Source organism: Arachis ipaensis, chromosome B03, assembly GCF_000816755.2.
Source record: "Arachis ipaensis cultivar K30076 chromosome B03, Araip1.1, whole genome shotgun sequence".
Lineage (NCBI taxonomy): Eukaryota > Viridiplantae > Streptophyta > Magnoliopsida > Fabales > Fabaceae > Arachis > Arachis ipaensis.
In genome coordinates, this window is record NC_029787.2 from 119,330,711 (window position 1) to 119,340,140 (window position 9,430).

The following is a 9,430-nucleotide window of genomic DNA, read 5'->3' on the forward strand; positions in this document are numbered from 1 at the left end:
ATGATGAATTGTATGATTAGATTTTAATATTTATAAAAAATTTATTTTTCTTTAAAATATAGTTAAATAAATAAGTCATATTTTTAAACAAAGCATCTTTATAAGAAGATGTTTTTATCATCTTTATTTAAATATATAGTTACCTAGATATAAACTATAGGAAGACTTTCTGGTATGAATGTGTACTTTTTGGAAGAGCAGAGTTCCATGTACGGTCCAGTAATGAGTTTCAGTTTTGTCGTTATGTGGTAGGTAAAGGACTAAAAAGCCCCTCAAAATAGGATGTAAAAGACATTAAAGGATAGCTTATAAGCTTCTCCTAATATTAGCTCTAGCCAATAGCGAGAAGCCAAAGTAGTTGGATTCGTTGGGGTGGCTTGATGGATTGGCAAAGCAGGAACAGTTAGAGCCCATTATGCGTAAAAGTGCTTGTCTAGTAGTGCGCAACTCAAACATAGATTAATGAATATAAAATAAATTTGCAACTTATATAAAACACAAACCTTTAACAACCCAAATTGCGATAAATTATCTGAGTATAGCTTAAATAGTATATTTTTTTATATTTATTTAAAAATTATGAATTTAAGTTTTTCTATTTTTAGTAAAAAAATTTTGCGATAAACTACATGTTCCAATCATTAATAAGAGATTAATGAATAATTCAAAAATAGTATAAATATAATAAAAAACCATTCAACAACGTCAATAAATAGCCACTTTAATTTCCTTAATAAAAAAAATAAAAACTTGTCAAACCATGTATAAATCTTTAACTTTAAATTTTAACTTTATTGTTAATCATAAAACTTTTTTTATTTGATAAATAATGAATGATTTGATTATATAAATATACAACTTTTAGAAAACTTAAATTAATATTGATGTCTTTAACGTAACACAAGTGTTTTCGAACTAAATATAAATTTTAAAAAACGTAAAGCTGTCATAAACTATGTACTCTAAATTTATAGATATAATTCAAAAATATATAAATAATATCAATTTATTTAATATAACAAAAATGTCTATCAACAAAATCTATGCAATAAAAATTAAAATAAAAAAGGTAAATTATGCACTTTCTATAAAGTAGGAAAGGAATAGTTCAAAATTAACTAAAATCATTATGACTTTGTTAAACCTTAAATCTGCGTTTAAATACTAACTAAAGTTTTAATATTATCGGTTCGTTTGGAAAGTTTTAAAAGTTTTTTTTTTTTAGTTTTTGACTTATAAAAAGTAGTAATATTAATGTCTGATACAATTTTTAAAACTAAATTGTAGCTTTTTAAGAAGTTATTTAAGTGGTTATAGAAAAGTTTAAAAAAAAAATTTCTCTCATAATAAAAAGCATTTTATCACATTTTTTTTAATATAAACACTTTTAAAACTAAAAAATCAAATACAAAATAACTTATTTATAAACTATTTTTCATATAAATATTTATTATTTAAATTATTTTTTCAAAAGGAGCTTGATTAAATTAGATACCTAAACTGAAAAATCTTATACCATAATTATTTAGAAATGAATAATTATGCAATGTTGTAACATAACTCATACATAGTAAATCATAAAATCATTGATATTGCTTTAAACTTTCTAACTCAAATTTTATAAAACAAAATCTATACCCTAAATTCTTAACAGTAAATGTAAGATCCATAATTTTCGAAAAATATTATTATGAGTTAATTTTAATTTATTTATTCATTAAAGACTTTATTTTTAGAAATTATTTTATTAAAAGTAATTTTAATAGACTAAAATTAGGTTTTTAATTAATATTCTATACCCCTAATTTTATTAAAACTATCTAAAACACCCTATCCTAATCCTAATTTACCACCGCCACCCCCTCACCCCTTATACATCAGCCTTCAGAAAAAAAAAAGAAGAAACAAAAGAAAGGGAAGAACGAAGTGGGGGCAGGGAAGAAAAAAAGAAAGAAAGGAAAAGAATAGAAATAGGGGAAGCTTGAAGAAAGAAAGACAGGGAAGGGAGAAATGGGTATCGAGGGAGAAGAGAGGAGGAACGGCGCCAGCGAGGAGCCCACGGTCGCCACCGTCCCGTCATCGTCGCCGTTTAGCATATCGCCGGAGCAGAGAAGTGCGAGGGAGGAAGGCGCCGTGAGGGGCATCGCGCTGTCACTGCTTCCGGGTCGTCCTCTTCATTGCCGCTGTTGTGCTCGCAAGCGTGGAAGAAACCCGTTGCCGCCAGCTTCGTTGGGTCCCCACCGTCGCCAGCGGTATCGTCGTCGTCGCGTTCTGTTTCGCCGTCACCTTCGCGAAGGTCCAGGTCGCGGAACTCTACAGCGGTATCTAGTGTATATGTGCTATATTAAGAATTTGGTGAAATTCTGAAATGTAGGTTGCGTAGGGTCGAGTTTCGGGTCTTGCATGTTGAGTTTTATGGTTGTCGCATGCAACACCTAGCTGTTGCGTCGCCATCGAAGCTCTCTGCCACTGTGCGGATCATTGGGAGTTGTCACCGGAGCTGCTATGGTTCCATTCTTATATTTCTCTGGTAAGGCTAATTTAGTTGTACCTTGTGCCGTTATAATGTTCTATTAATTCTGTCCTACCTTATAAAAATGTTCCATCACATCCTTGCTCCGAACTCTTTCAGTTGCTGTCCTATTATAGATTATTGAATTTTACGCGATGATAATATTTTAGGGTGGAGTTACTGTTATTGGCTGGTGCCTTTAAGGCTGTTGTCGCTGCGAATTTAGTTGGAGTTGACGCCGTTGTTTTCGGGCTGAGGGAAAGGAGTTTAATTGACACGTTGTGTTTGGGTTTTGACTATTCGAGGTAGGGTTTTTTTTAAAATTTATTTTATATTACAGAGTTGTTATAAATAGATATTAATGCAAAAAATATATTTATGTGATTATGTATGTCTTGTGGATGTGGTTGTTTGATTGCTTGAGTGACGTATGGTTGTTGATAAGAAATGGATTTGAAAAGTTATTTACCTGATTATTATGAAAAGTGATTTTCTTAGTTTGGAGTTAAAGCAGTTTGATTTTGAGTTGGTCTGATGTTATAAATTATTTAATACTTGAGCTGGTTTGATTTTATAAGGCGTTTTATTATTGGAATTGGTTCGATTTGGAAGTAATTTGATATTTGGAACTAGTTGAATTTTGAAAAATGTTTGAGATTTGGAAATGGATGAGAAATGTTTGGATGGGACCCGAAAAGGGTGGCAGTGTCCGAGTTATAGAGGAGATGCTGCCGGAATTTTATAAAATTAGAAGTTTTATTTAAAGTAATTATTCTAAAAAGGTTTAATTTTAAGCATTACATGGTTTAAGATTACTTTATTTATCAAAGGAAGAGTTATGTTTTGGATTGGGAATTGTTAGTGAACGGAATGGAAAGAAGGATGATGAGGATTTTCTTTGAAATATGATTTTGAATGAAATTGGAAATTGAAAATGAGATATGGATTGATGAATGATGATGAAACTGAGAATGGCTTAGATATTGATGAATGATGAATGAATTATTTATGTGGCTTATGAATTTGAAATATCTGAGATACGAGGTTCCCTGGATTAAGTGCCGTGGCTTGCCACCACGTGTACCAGGTTGAGAACTCGATACTCTGTTGACCCTACGACGTAAGTGTGACCGAGCACTATATAAATTCCCGGGAATGTTACCCCCATTGAGCAATATTGATTATTTGAGAAAAAAAACTATGCATAGACTCTTGGGGATGCACGTCGGGGGACAGTCTAAGGACAATTCAGACTTGTCGGGTTGGCTGGATAACCGACAGATGAGCCTCATCAGCCATAGGATAGGCATGCATCATATGCATTTATATGCTTTGCTTGAGTTTGAACTTGTTTTGGTTTGCCTAATTGCTAAACTGTTCTTAACTGCTACTTGAACTGTTTGCTGTTGCTGCTACCTACTTGTGCTTTCCTTGTCTGTCTTGCCTGTGTTTGTCCTGATGTGTTACATTTGAGAATGAACTTTGGTGCTGAATTAATGATTGTGTTGTTTGTTTGCGTGGTTGGTTTCTGATTGAGGTTTTTCTTATAAAAAAGAAAAGGTTTCAAATTTCTGAAAGATTAACCATTGTTTCTTTGAAAAGGTTTTGAATGATTATCTGTTGGTTTTTAAAAGATTCATAAGGCAATGATAATCACTGAGCTTGAAAACAGTTTTCTTATTAAGTATCTTCTTATGACAACTTTGAAACTCCGTGGTGAGACCATGTGGTTAGGTTCTCACCCCCCTACAGCTTAATCTTTTCAGGAACCAGATGAGAAAGCAATAAGAAGAGTTAAACTGCGTGTATGTTTTATATGTTGTATTAATTAGATTTTCTTCCCTTGTCTTTGTTATTACAATTTTGTAAGAGGGATAGGAGTTGTATGATTTATATATATTATATTATAAGATATTATGTAAGAAGTCATGTATATGAATCTATGCCTGCTTGTTTTTTTTTTAAGATAAAGTATTTATTTCCGATTTTCAAAGAAATCAGCAATACGGTATTGAGTCACAGGCTCCTATTTTAATATTAAGTATATAAAGTAGTCGTAATATTTCTTGCAATTAGAGTGGCACAGCCGGAAGCGTGACATTCTGGTAGTGAGGTGTTACAGTAAATCCTTAATTCTGTTCTATCAACCATAAATTTTTTAAAAGTGATTTAATTAATAATATTATAGATATAATATGTACTAATATTATATGTAATTAATTTCTCTTATTAAAAATCTATATTCTAAACTCTAAACAATGTTTTTTTTACTCTAAATTCTAAAACTTACATGGTTTAATTATTTTATTAGTCTTATAGTTTCATTAAATTTTTAATTAGGTGCCTATATTTTTTGTTTTCGATTGACTCCCTATATTCTATCAGATTTTGTAATTAAGTTCCTGCTGTAAAAAAATATTGGAATTAATAGAATACCATTCTAAATTATAAATTTATAAAACTACTATTAAATAAAATAAATATGATAATTACCAAAATAAATAATTTAAAAATTATTTACCGTTTTAAATTCCAGGGTCTTATTTCGTTTACAGTGTAAATGAGATGGCATTGCGTGTATCTCGTTTACACTGTAAACGAGATAGGACACGTCAGCTGCTACGTGGGTATCTCGTTTACACTGTAAATGAGATAATGCTTGTCAAATTAATAATTTTTTAATTAATATTTTAATAATGTTTGATTATCATAATAATTCAAGTTTTCCAAATTCAACCATCTTGTATCTATCTCGTGTACACTGTAAACGAGATGAACATTTCATATATGTCGTTTACAGTATAAACGAGATACCCACATGACAGCTGACGTGTCCTATCTCGTTTAGTAAACGAAATAAGACCCTAAAATTTAAAACGATAAATAATTTTTAAATTATTTATTTTAATAATGATCATATTTATTTTATTTATAAAAATAAAAAAATTCGAGTTTATAAACGTTTAAATACTTCACTCATTCAATTTTTTTCTAATATATATAAAAAGTGTCTTATATTTTTTTTTTCACTTCATCATTATCTGAGTCAAATCTAAAGTCATTCAACATTTAAATTTTTTTTTCACTTAAGTAACATTAATTGTATCCATAATCATAATCATGTATATTTACTTACAAGTAATTTTTTACCAATTTTTATCAAATTATGACTATAGTTAGACCATATACGTCTATAAATAAACTTTGATTAATTTTTTTTCATCTTATGCAAAACTAATAAATTTTTAAAAATTTTTACTATTGTATTAATCGCAGCATGTTCATAACATCGTCAATACCTTTTTTATCTTTATAAGCTATTGCCATATAAAAATATTTACAATTTTTTTTTGCTAAAAATTTATGATTCAATTTTTTATCTACAATTTTTTTATTTTTTGTTCACCAACTTATCTACAATATCAAATCATTAATCAATATTTTCCAATATTATTTCCTTTACTTTTAATGTTTATAAGATCCAAAAAAAAAACTCTATTTTATTAAAAACATACAAGCCCATTATACCTAGATCCAAAACTGCTATGGCTGCATATGTTAGAATGGCTCGCCACATTAGTTGACTAGCCTGATTGAGCTCCAGCTGCGACAAGCTACACATGGCCTGTAATTAATAAACCCTCATGTTAGTATAACGGCACTACAGGTTAAGGTCTTTGCAACACTACAAAATTAAAGACTCTACCACAATTTCATTCAAAACAATCAGAGCCATTAACATTTTTTTATTTTATATCTTAATGGACATAACAATCGGAATTTCAATCTTCCAATAAAGTAATTGGCATACCTGAAACTTTTCCTAAACTATATATATTTTGAAACCTAAGAAAATAATAAAAAAAAAAGTCACACTACATTGGCTAGTACTTTTAGCCAATAATATAATATTTTTAATTTAATAATTTAATATCATATTTTTAATTAATATTTTTAAATATTATTTATTAATCACTCATTTAAAAACAATAAAATCTATTGATGATATAATATTACGGTTCAAAAAAATGATAGAGAGGATTTTGTGGTGAAGACATATGGTACGGTAGTTCTACCTGTGATTAATATGCGGGTCCTGTAGTGGAAGAAGATAGTAAGATGACATGTACAATTGCAATTTGCAAAGAAAGCTACTAGAACTGAAACATGTGCCCAGTTCCGCAGATTGACGAGTGTTTCTGATGCAATTTAATTTGTGGAATGAGGGGTCCTATGAAGATATCGATATGGTCGCAATCTCCTCTATTCTTTTATTTCCCTCTCTTATCCTTCCAAATGTTTCACCTTGAACCTTGAAATAAAATAACATGACAATATTAATCCTTCACCATACAGTCACAGGTGCGGTTATTAGTTTAGGATTTATCCGTTAATGTTGTCTTTTCTTTTCGTTTGTCATGGGTTGACATGAATCAATATAGTCGTTGCCACGTATGCAGTAGATAAAGCTATAACTGAGCATGTTTCCTCTACGGACTAATTGTTATAAGGAGCGCCCTTTTTTTTTAATTGATGCCTATCGCCGCGGTTACCATGCCTAAAGCTGCGTTTGTTTCTGACATAAAGATAAAATAAGACACTTAAAATAGGATAAGATATAATATTGATGAACAGAGATACAAAATTTTGTGTTTTTCTATTTTATTTAATGATAAATTATAATAAATTATAAAAATTTAATTTATTTTTATTTTTTTATTTAAAAAAATTGAAATGAAAAATATAATAATAAAAAATATAATTATAAAAAATTAATAAAAATGATGAAAAAAAATAAAAAATAAGAGTTATCTTTTGTTAGTATTTTCGTATCCTTTCTATCAGGATAGACACAAAATATATTAATTCAATATTTTTAAACACATTATCTCTAATTCTCTATCTATGTCTCTTCTATCAAATATAATTTTATATCTCTGTATTTCTATCTCAGTGTATATACTGTTTTTATAAACAAACGCAACCTAAGTTACTTTAAACTTTAAAGACAATTTTCTTCCTTTTATCACCTATGGAACACTTTAAGGAATTATTAATAATAATTCACTAACTGAATTTTAATAATACACCACTTTTACTGTTTAACTCAGTTTTTAAATACTCAAAAAGATTATGCCACATATATTTATTACAATAAAACTATACGATCAAACATTTTACTTTAAGTCAGCACATGTTTTTTTTGTTCAACCAGGCCTCCTCCCTCAACTTCTCTTTCTATTTTTTTTGTATTTCTCATTTTTTTATTTTGTTTTTATTTAATTTATTATTCTTTTTCTTTTATATATGTTTTATAAAACTACTTATCATATAAACTTTTATACATGATACATAAATTTTAATACACAACACACAAATTTTTAAAAGATTATATATCTAAAATATTAACACTTAATTAATAAGATACGCACAATAGATATTTTAGTATGTAATACAAAATTTAGTATAATACAAAAATTTTAATGTATAACACATAATTTTTTTAAAGATCATATACCTAAAACATTAAATCAACAAAATATATTCACATATGCTGTGTATAAAATTTTCTGTGGTATGTGAAATTTTTTTCATGCTATATTGATAAGTTATATGCTAAACATAAAAATTCTGTGTTAAATATAAATTTTTATACTATATCAATAAATTTTGTATTATTCAACAAAAATTTTTATATTGAAGAAGTGTAGAGAAAGAAAAAAAAGTAATGTACACACAGAATTTCTTGCTAAAATTGTACCAACTTAATTAAATTTAATTAAAAAAACGCTTATACGTATAGTATTATTGTATCTGCTACGAGTTTTTGAGATAAAATTTTAGTTATTTTTGTAGATATAATAGACAATGACATGATAGAATTGGTCTCTTTTTCTTTTAATTTTTTGGAAACACATGTTTTTTGAATTTAAATAGAGAGTTAATTTTTTAAAAATTGTTTTTTATTCTAAAGTTTATATTCTAAATTTTAAATTTTAATCTTAAATTTTAAATCTTTTAAAAAGTAAAATTTAAAAAATAATCTTACAATACAAAATAATTAATATTACTTATTAAAAATTAAATCTTAATACCTATTCATTCATGCTGTATAATGAAGGTAACTTTCATAGAATAGAATAAATAAAAGATTAAAAGTTTTATCAACCGCCATTATTATATATTGTTCCCAACTACTTTGTTGAGTATGTAGACGTTGACTGTTGAATTATTAGAAGAAACAAATCTGTTTAGTCTAATTAAGATCATGATATATACCCGAAAAATAATAACACTCGAATTTTATTCGGACATTTATATATTTTAGTGAAATAATAAAGGAGAGAGAAAAGAAAAAAGAAAAGTAAAATAAAGGAATGCTTGAATATGATGATTAGTAACGTGTGAAATAGTACTGCGAATACTGTATATTTGTTAGTCAATACAGTAAATTGTTGTTTATTAGGATAACCATATAAATTAAATTATCTCGTTACCTATATATAATGAGGAACAAATCAAGGTTACTTCTGACCTCTATATATGGTCTATTATGGTTGCTCCTTATATAAATAATCCCGAATACGTAAAATGAATTCAAAAGCGTTGAAGCGCGGACCATGGACAGAAATTAAATAAGAAAAAGTGTAGGGAGCCAATGAAATATTTGTACATGTGTAAAATAGAGATTTAAAAAATATTAAAAATATAATTATTAGTATTTTTTTTTTTATTAGCATCAACTTCTAAGATAAGTGATGTTCATTTTGTAACTCATTTAGCCTGTCAGGACTCATTAAATAATCATTACTTAATAAGAATGTTTATTTTAGTTAAGACACGCTAAGTAGAAAATATCATGCATGACTACTGCTAACAAATAATTAACCTCAAGTCCTCAACAATAATTAAAATTAA

The 9,430-nt window shown here is 27.9% G+C and overlaps 1 long non-coding RNA gene across 2 annotated transcripts; it reads left to right on the top strand.

Annotated features, from left to right (window-relative positions):
• LOC110269811 lies at nt 1,897-4,387 on the top strand. 2 transcript variants are annotated; one of them, XR_002358572.1, is made up of 4 exons: nt 1,898-2,296; nt 2,375-2,530; nt 2,683-2,817; nt 4,265-4,387. It is a non-coding gene; the product is annotated as an uncharacterized LOC110269811 (long non-coding RNA). The 2 variants fall into 2 exon arrangements; XR_002358571.1 differs by having other exon boundaries at nt 1,897-2,530.